The following is a 10,033-nucleotide window of genomic DNA, read 5'->3' as shown; positions in this document are numbered from 1 at the left end:
TTCAGGCTCCAGGTGGGAAAGCCATTGTACTCTGCTCCTGTTTGAGTGGGGATAAAATCTTTGAATAGATTGCCCAAGGTTAGGGGTTACTTAGAAGTAAATGACATAATCAAAGTTCATTAGTATAGGTTCAGCCCCTCTTTGTAATATTTCTTCTCTCAATTAATTGCTAACCAACCAGAATTGATTGCTACCCTCAAAAATTCTCCTCTTCTAATGGGCATATCATCTGTGAGCCAGCCACCATTATTGTCTTTGGTCTAAGAGAGAGAAGCCCAAATGACCATCCTTTTATTAATAAACATTCTGGCATTATTAATAAAATGATTCAATTGCCCAGAAATTATGTCTCTTGAACCTTTTAAAACGTCATGATAGGAAAAATGTTTCATCATTTTCTTTCTGGTGTGATACTTGGCTAACAAAAATGAAGGCAATGCAGTTTAATGAGATAAGAATTTATGAAGTGGCTTCTAATGTGCCAAGCACTATGCTAGAAACTGGAGATACAAAGATGGATATGAAACATTTCCTGCCTTCAAAGAACTTACATTCTATTGGCTATCAAGTCTGAAAGAGGGAGTCTGAAAGGCCTGCAGAAGGAGTAGCTGAAGTGGGAGGAAACTGAAGGGGATGTGGGAGGCTGCTGAAGATAACAAATAGTATAGAGTGGAGGTATCAGACATACTGTCCCAATACTCTTGGGTGCAGCCCAAACCAGATTTAAATGTAATTGGGAAATATTTAACAAAATAAATAAAAATACAATAGGACATAGATAATGTTGAAATATGGTTTTCTAAGTCAATATGCAGCCTGCAGTAATACTTGTATGCAGTTTAGTGATCCCTCTTTCTATTTGAGTTTGATACTATTGGTGTAGAGGAAATGCAGTGATTATGGTCCTTAACTATTTGATTCTGCACAAGTCATTTTATTTCTCTGGACCTCAATTCTCTCATTTGTAAAATGGGGATAATAATATATCCACCACTTCTGAATAAAGAACTATGCAGATTTGTAAATAATACATATGTTTGAGTGATTATTATGTTCATGCTGCCTCTTTCTTTATTAAAATCTGTTCTCAGCATACCTGTGCATAGAAAGAATGTCAGAATACGACACCTTGATATCCACCCCCACACCTTACCAATTATTTTTAATTGTATTGCTTTTTAAGTTTATATTTTTAAAGCAAAGTTTAATTAATTTTTTAAAAGTTTAGTAAATTTTAGGTTCCTTAGTTTGCTTAATGAATACATATAATAACCTTTATAATTGAATTTTCAATAAATATTCACCTTAAATAAATTAAATTCCCTAGGTGCACATCTTTTTTTTTTTTTTTTTTGGTAGGGCAATGGGGGTTAAGTGACTTGCCCAGGGTCACACAGCTAGTAAGTGTCAAATGTCTGAGGCCAGATTTGAACTCAGGTACTCCTGAATCCAGGGCTGGTGCTTTATCCACTGTGCCACCTAGCCACTCCTCCTAGGCGCACATCTTAATGAAATGTACTATGTATGCCTATGATTCTCAGCCAGTTGTCAGGAAGGAAATTCTCTTATGAACTAATTCATTCTTCCAACTCTGACATTTTAAAAGACTATGAAATTTCATCAACTTGAGTTCTGCCTAGAGACAGCTCTGACACAAGGACACCAACACTCTTGAATCTCACCTGCTTGATGGTGTAGATGAGTCTGCTACCTTCCGACCACCTTGGACTTCCCAATGTAAATGGGTCTGCTCCAACCAACCTTGTACTTCTTGGGAATTCTGAATTTAATCAAAGTGAAAGGCTCTGAAGGTGGACAGCTCTAGTTGGTGTTTACAATGGGCAACAGGGGAATCAGTGAAATTATATATTTAGGGGCACAACAAATATCAAATGCTTGAGTAACTCTCCACTCTTCATTCTCCAGACTGCTCCAGCTCCCAGCCAGTTTTATGCCTTTGTCATGTGGTCCTCTCTTCTAACTGGTGAGTCTTTGTCTCAGAGCAACTTTTCTTGAGGCGACCTAACCATGTCTATTTCACTTCTGATACCACTCATCCCTCCTGGACTTTTCTCCATCCTTGCTAGCAGTATGCCCCTCTGCCTTATCAGTCTCCTTTTATATCTTATCTTTACCTATTCAAATTGAGTTCCCTGGGGTCATGGACTGTCTTTTTACATGTTTGTTTCCTTTCTTGGCACATAGTAAGTGCTAAAGAAATGTTTTATCTCTCTTATACCAGTGATCAAATTCTCTATTCATATGATTCCTGGTTGGGTTCAGGCTTCCTCACATGTCCTGTTGGTAATATACAATGTCTATGTAAGACAAATTGGCGTTTCAAGTAGAGATCTCAAGACTACATCATAGCTATAATTGTGGTATTATTGCATTTTACAGTGTAAGGCACTGGAAAAAGCAGTGGATTGGAAGTCAAGAATCTGAAGTTATAGACTTGGTCTAATCATTAACTGTTTAATAGATCTTGGGTGGGTCAATTAATCTCTTAGTTTCCTTATCTGTAAAACAAGGGCGTGTACTAGATCATCTTGAAGGTCTTTTTTTTTTTTTTTTTTGCTGGGCAATGAGGGTTAAGTGACTTGCCCAGGGTCACACAGCTAGTAAGTGTCAAGTGTTTGAGGTTAGATTTGAACTCAGGTCCTCCTGAATCCAGGACTGGTGCTTTATCCACTGTGTTACCTAGCTTCCCCTTGAAGGTCTTTTTAAGGCTGAAAATTCTATGATTCAAGAATTCTAAGGTTCAGCACCAACTTGCTCATGTGAAGCATCCTGAGATGTCTTACTGTGACAGTCGACTTGTCTCAGGAGCCTCCCCTACCTGCTTTGTGGCACATAGGGAACAACGTCAGAGAGATGGTAGAAAGTCCCTTTCCATAGTACCAGGGCTGGCCTTATTCCTAGGTAGACTATTTAATAGTTATATCTGACATTTATGTAACACTTTATGGTTCGCATAGTTCTTTACATAAATTGTCTTATTTGATCTTCCCTAGATCCGAAGAAAGTGAGGCTCAGAAAAATTAAGTGACTAATTAACTGACAATCAATGAATTCATAAGCTACTGATACAAGATTTGAACCAAGGGGCAGCTAGGTGCTTCAGTGGATAAAGCCCTGGCCCTGGATTCAGGAGGACCTGAGTTCAAATCTGACCTCAGACACTTGACACTTACTAGCTGTGTGACTCTGGGCAAGTCACTTAGCCCTCATTGCCCTGCCAAAAAAAAAAAAAAAAAGAATAAAAAAAGATTTGAACCAAGAGCTCTGCTGATGCTAAATCTAGCACTTGTTACACTAGTCACAGAGGTGGCTGTTGGCACAGTGGATTAGAGTTCTGGGCATGGAATCAGGAAGACCTGAGTTCAAATCTGGCCTCAGACACTTACTAGCTGGGCAAGTCATTTCACCTTTGTCTGCCTCAGTTTTCTTAACTGGAAAATGGGGATAATAGCACCTACCCTGCAGGATTGTTGGGAAGATCAAATGAGATAATATTTTCAAAAAGAGGACTTAGCGCAATGCCTAGCACTAAATAAATGCTTATTCCCCTTCTTTTCGTTCCCTCCACACCACTGGTTCTGGATATAACTTCAGAATTTATGTTATGGAGGGTGGGAGGATATGAGGATTGTTACTAGGACTTCTGACCCACCTTAGACTACCCATGCAACTTTGGGGAAGGCATTCAATCTCAGTTTCTTAGTTTGTAAAATGGGAATAATATTTACCATAAGAAAACTGATCATCAGGGGGCAGCTAGATGGCGCAGTGGATAAAGCACTGGCCTTGGATTCAGGAAGACCTGAGTTCAAATCCAGCCTCAGACGCTTGACACTAGCTGTGTGACCCTGGGCAAGTCATTTGACCCTCATTGCCCCGCAAAAAAACCCCAAAAAACAAAAAAAAAAAAAAAAGAAAGAAAACTGATCATGCCTCATAGTTCTTTGTACTCTCTACACTATCTAATATAGTACCTTGTACAATTACAGTAAATATTTGTTCAATGAATGAATATCTCGCGGAGTATTTGTGAGGACCAAGGGAGAGAATGCATATGAAAGTGCTTTGAAAACTGTAAAACGCTGTACATGTATCTGGTATCATTATTTAAGGATCCTCAGGAAGCTCCCCCCGGCAGCCCTTCTCCCCCATATTCCCACAGGCCTGCTGCTGATAACTCCAAATTACAAAATCACATAATTCCTTTGGATTAAGTATTTTATCTCCTGCTTAAAAGAAAATACCCCATGGCCTGGAAGCACTGTGCTGTTATCCATCAATAACACTCTTTCATGACTTAACTTCCCAGGTAGTTTTCTTCTAGCTGAGGTCAGACTTTAACAGAAGCAGGGGGCAGTTAAAGGTCCAGAGCCCAGGGCCAGATGAAAACAAGCTGGCTGAAACATCTGTAAGCCCCCAGGGCCCTCCTGGTGGTCAGAGTGCACCATACAGGGTGAGTGGACTCAAGGGAATAGAGCAGGTTTGCCCAAGGCTAGCCCGGCCTATCACTGCATTTATATTGTGACCCTTTTTCCCTTTCATGGATTTGGAAAGGTCACTTGTCTTTCTGCAAAGTGAAAGAATGGCTGTGCATCCATCCAGGTAGTGGAGGGGTGGGGAACAGGGTGTCCATTATAGACATGTGCTGTGAGCCAAGTTGTGCACTCACAGCTGGATGTGAAACAAGGAATAGGGAGGTTATAGGTACATTTAAAGAGCTATTGAAACATACGTCTGATGGTGACAGCAAGGGGAGGGAGAGGCTATAGAACAGTAATAATAATAGTAACTAATGTTTATTTAGCACTTACCACGTGCCACTTTACAATTATTATCTCATTTGACCCTCACAACAACCATGGGAGGTGGGTGCTATCATTTTTCTTGTTTTTATGTTACCATTGTAAACTATATTTCCATGATAAAGGACCAGTCAATAAAAGCTTGTTAATTCTTCCTTCTTTTCTCAATTTTTAGAGTCTTACTCATAAGTAAAAGCTGATCTAAAATTAATAGCTTTGCAAAACCAAAATTTGGCCTCTGTGGTCCTTGTCTATAAAATCGGGGGGGGGGGAGCTAAACTAAATCAATTTATCTAACAACAAGCATTTATCAAGTGCTTGCTGCATACCCAGCACTGTGAGGGGCACTGGGGATACAAAAGAAAGACATATCTCCTCTTTTAGCTCAAAATGTATTATTCTATGGTTTCTTTCTTCTCCTCCTCCTCCTCCTTCTTCTCCTCCTCCTCCTCCTTCTTCTCCTCCTCCTCCTCCTTCTTCTCCTTCTCCTTCTCCTTCTCCTCCTTCTCCTTCTCCTTCTCCTTCTCCTTCTCCTTCTCCTTCTCCTTCTCCTTCTCCTTCTCCTTCTCCTTCTCCTCCTTCTTGCCTGATAGGTCCTTTGGAGATTATACATTCCATATTTTTCTTTTTGCAATTGAGGAAACTGGGGCCAATAGAAGTTTACTGACTTGACTAAAATCACAGAGATAATAAGTAGAGTAGGAAAGCCAGAATTTGAACATAGGTCCATTGACTACAAAACCAGTGCTCCTTCTCTTTTTCTACCGGGCTGTTGCCACAGTAATGAATTCTCATTTGTTAAATACAGCTTCACCCGGATAGAATGTAAGATCCTTAAGCAGACTATTCCATTATGGGTTTCATATTCTCAGCCTAGTACAATGCCTTGCATACAATTGTTTAATAAATGCTTATTGATAGGTTGATTTCCATTATGAAGCATTAGTATTTCATGTAGGCCTTTTCAGGAGCATAATGGTTTAGATATGGATTCAAATCTGTTTTCATTGATGTTGGAAATTCCCTTTACTGATCCAGTTGTGCTTGGGGTTCCTGAGAAATTAAGTGATTTTCACATTGTCACATGGTGAGTATGTGTCAGAGAGGAATCCAGGTCTTCCTGACTCCAAAGATGACCTCTGCATCCCTTAATCCATATTGCCTCTTTGGATAAATTGACATTATTATTATCATTATTAGTATTATTATTATTATTCCCTATTTACATTTTCATTTATGGCATTCAGTAGCAACATTTTGAACCTAATTATAGTACTATACTATATTATACTATACTGATTAGATTGTTTCCTTTAAAAGGACATTTCTCTTAAAATAAAAAAAAAATTTAAATACACATATAACCCACAAAAAAAAAGGATGTCTCTCTCAGGCTTTTTTGTTTTGTTTTGTTTTGTTTATTTGTCTTTTGTTTTGTTGTTAGACTAGCCTTTCTCCATTATTCAGATTTACAAGTCCTTTTCTGCATCAGATCAGACATGGATCAGATGAGTTGGGAATGGGTCTTTTTGCCTGTATTTCTCTGAGCCAGCTATCACTTGATATTTCTAAACCAGGCCAGTCCAAATCTCTGTACCTGAATCAAGACCAGAGGATAATGACCGTTCGTCTATTAATATTCACAAACATAGACACACACGTGGGGATACTTGACACACATGCTGTAAAGTGAGGCCTGGAAATCAGAGAAGAATTTCTTTTGGTTGGGGGGGGGGGAATATAAAACTCCTTTATTTATGCAGAGAGAATTGATGGTGAATTTCTCACTTCTTTCATTCAAGGTATGATTTAATTTTCCGTGGCAATCATTTCATCTTTCTCTCTCACACACAAACACATTGTTTCCTTTTGAAAAATTCGATATAGCAGAGACCTTCAGGGTCTTTTCTTTTCAACTGAATGATTTGTAGAATTCTACCCTGCTGCAGCCGCAGAAGAAGATGCCTTTCCAGAATGCGTATTGATAATTGTCCATGATTAGTTATGGACCCAAAAACACATCAATAGAAGCACTGAGTGCTGGAAGTTACCAACATAAATAAAGGGGAGTCATTGTCTTTCTCTCTCTAATGCACCTGAGCACACTCAGACATTTTATGCATTTCCTTCTTTTTTTGACCTTGAGAATCTAGAAGCTAGTTTTCCCCAACCAGCAGTCACACAATAAGTCATTCATTTTGAGACAAGTCTGAATATTATGGGTTTCTCTGAGTTAACTAATTTTGAAAGAGTAATTTTCCAATTAAATAAGAACATTAAAAAGTCCACCCCCATCCAGCCGTCTAATTTTCAAAGGACATTATTTCTACAGGAGAAGGTTATTAATAATGCCTCTTTGTTAATTCACAAACTCACTCGTCCCCTTCCCCCTGGCTCTCAAATAGCCAATTACCCACCTCACCCTTGTTTCTCAGGAAAGGTTTAGTGGACAAATCCTAAATGGGCATATTGTACTTAGAGAGGTTTACCAAGTATCAGACATTTGCTAGCAGGCAATACACATTATCATTAGTAATTAAAACTACATTACCCTTGTCAAAATACATGAAAAAGTACACGTTGTGCTGTGCTTGTATTCTGGCATTTTATCATATTTGTTTGTTCATCTGTCTACTGGTGTTCCAACGGTGTCTCAACCCTCAGCTCCTACACAGTCTGATAGCAGCAACATTAGAGAGCAACGTGAAGGAATGTGATAAATGCATCCCTTGCTTACACCAGGGGTCCACCAATACAAAATTCAATAATATGCCATGGGTCACCCTCCTAGTCATTAGTGAGTCTCTGAAGTTCTGCCCGTCTTTATCATTTTAGGAAAAGTCTCTATTCCCCGCTGCTCTTTACCTTTTTCCACCTGGCCTTGGAGACACCCAGAGACCTCCATACAATTGTTGCCTCCCCCGCTGCAGTCCCCCAAATGGTAGTGAACTAGAGGAGGGGGAGGAGTGCTGTATGTTAAGCAGGGCTCCCTTTCTGTAAGCCCTGGGGCCTGTGTGGAACACTGCAGAAGGAGCAAAATAAGGAATGTGCAGCCTGAGAAGCAGCCGAATGAAGAGAGCAAAATCACCAAATGGGGAGCCATGCATGCGGGAGTCACGGGACACGATGGAGTAAGACCAGAGCAGCCGATGGTATGAGCCATGAAGGGGGAGGGCTGTGAAAAGGCCCAAAATGGGCTTAAAAAGAATTCCCAAGCACCTGGCATTTCCACAAGAAGGGGCGCTTTCTTTGGAGCTCTTACCAGACAATATCTCTCCCCTTAAACCTGTTCTTCCTTCCAATTTCATTATTTCTGTCTGTGGAGCCCCCCTTTCAATTTATAGAGTAGGTCCTAATAGTAGACCCAAGGTAAATGTAAATATACAGATAAATTCTAAAGGAATTTCCTTGGGGGGGGGGCGGAGTAAGGTTCCTATATTTATGTAGAGAGAACTGAGAGTGATTTTCACATTCTTCTTTCACTTAAGGTAAGAGGTGTGTCACAGACCCCTTTGACAGTCTGGTGAAGCTTATGAATCCCTTCTTAGGATAATGTTTTTAAAATGCATAGGATTACAAAGATTTGAAACAGACTCATCAAAAGATGTATATTTTTAAAAGCTCTTGGACTCCAGGTAAATGGCCCCTGATATAAGGTGAAGATTGCATTCTCCATGGCAATCACTTCATCAATCACACACTCACATGCACACACACACACACACACACACACACAGAGCATTTTCATTTGAAAAATTCACTATGCTGGACACCTTCAGGACCTTCTCCTTTTTTAACAAAATTATTTGTATTGTTTGAAATCATCTCTGACCCTTCCCTCTTCATCACCTCTCATATTAAATCAGTGACCAGCTCTTCTTGATTCCCTCTCCTCGATACCTCTTGTATCCATCTCCTAATCTCTCATACCATTTCCTCTGACTGCCCTAGTACATGATAACCACCCACCTGAAATAATGCAACAGGCCCTTCCTCTCCTGTCCAGCACATACTCTGTCACCATCACCAGAAAAAAATCTTCCTTCGTCATAGTCTGGTTTGGCTGCTCCTTTGCTCACAAATCTTCAGAGCTTTCCTATTGCCTACTGAGTAAACTCCAGACTCTTTTACCTGGCATTCTGAGTCCTCCACAGTCTAGTATTACCCTGCCTTTCCAGATACCCATGATTCCTTTCTGTGTACCCAAATGGTATTTTTCCCCTCAAAGTGACATTACACTATCCTATCTCCAAGCCTTTGTTATACTGTTCCCTACATTCATTCCAGCTCTGAATTCTATCATCCTATTCCTAGAATAGTCCATCAGAGAAGAAAATGACAAACCACGCCAGTATCTTTGCCAAGAAAACTCTATGGGGGCAGCTAGGTGGTGCAGTGGATAAAGCACCGGCCTTGGATTCAGGAAGGCCTGAGTTCAAATCCGACCTCAGACACTTGACACTTACTAGCTGTGTGACTCTGGGCAAGTCACTTAACCCCAACTGCCTCACCAAAAAAAAAATTAAAGAAAATTAAAAAAAGAAAAAGAAAACTCTATGGACAATATGAACCATGGGGTCACAAAGAGTCGGACATAACTGAACAACAACAACATTCCTAAAATATCCTCCCTTTTCTTTCTCTTTTGGATTTCCACTCATCTTTTAAATCATTCAAAAATCACTAGCTTCATGAAGCCCTTCTCTGCTTTCTTTGGTCAGTAGCTACCTTCCCCCTAGACCTCATATAACACAGTGTTTTGCATCTTTCTAATGCACTTATATGATGTCATGGATTATAGCTATCCCTGTTCATGTTCTAGCCACCCCATGCCCATTCAGAGCATAAGTTCTATGAAGGCAAGAACCAAGTTTCATCTGAATGTTGATTCTTCCTGGACGCTTAGTGTGGTAAGTTTTAGTCCTTTTCATGCAATGAATGATAAAAATCCCAGGGAGCCATTCTCCATCTTTTCTTCTTCTGCAGCCACATTTTTGACTGGACAAAGATCAAATAAGATTAAGTGATGAAAGGGTATTTTGAATAAGAGGCCTGGAGAGACCTGTTGAGACCCCTTTGCTATATCCCTTGTACAAGAGGAAAACCAGATGGAAACAATAAAACAGCTAAACTGGGAGTAATAATGAAAAGAACCACAATAACTTCCATTTCTGTGGTACTTAAAGGTTAACAAAGCACTCTCCTCACAA

This window comes from Dromiciops gliroides, chromosome 3, assembly GCF_019393635.1.
Source record: "Dromiciops gliroides isolate mDroGli1 chromosome 3, mDroGli1.pri, whole genome shotgun sequence".
In the NCBI taxonomy this organism is placed as follows: domain Eukaryota; kingdom Metazoa; phylum Chordata; class Mammalia; order Microbiotheria; family Microbiotheriidae; genus Dromiciops; species Dromiciops gliroides.
Note: the sequence above shows the minus strand (reverse complement) of the source record.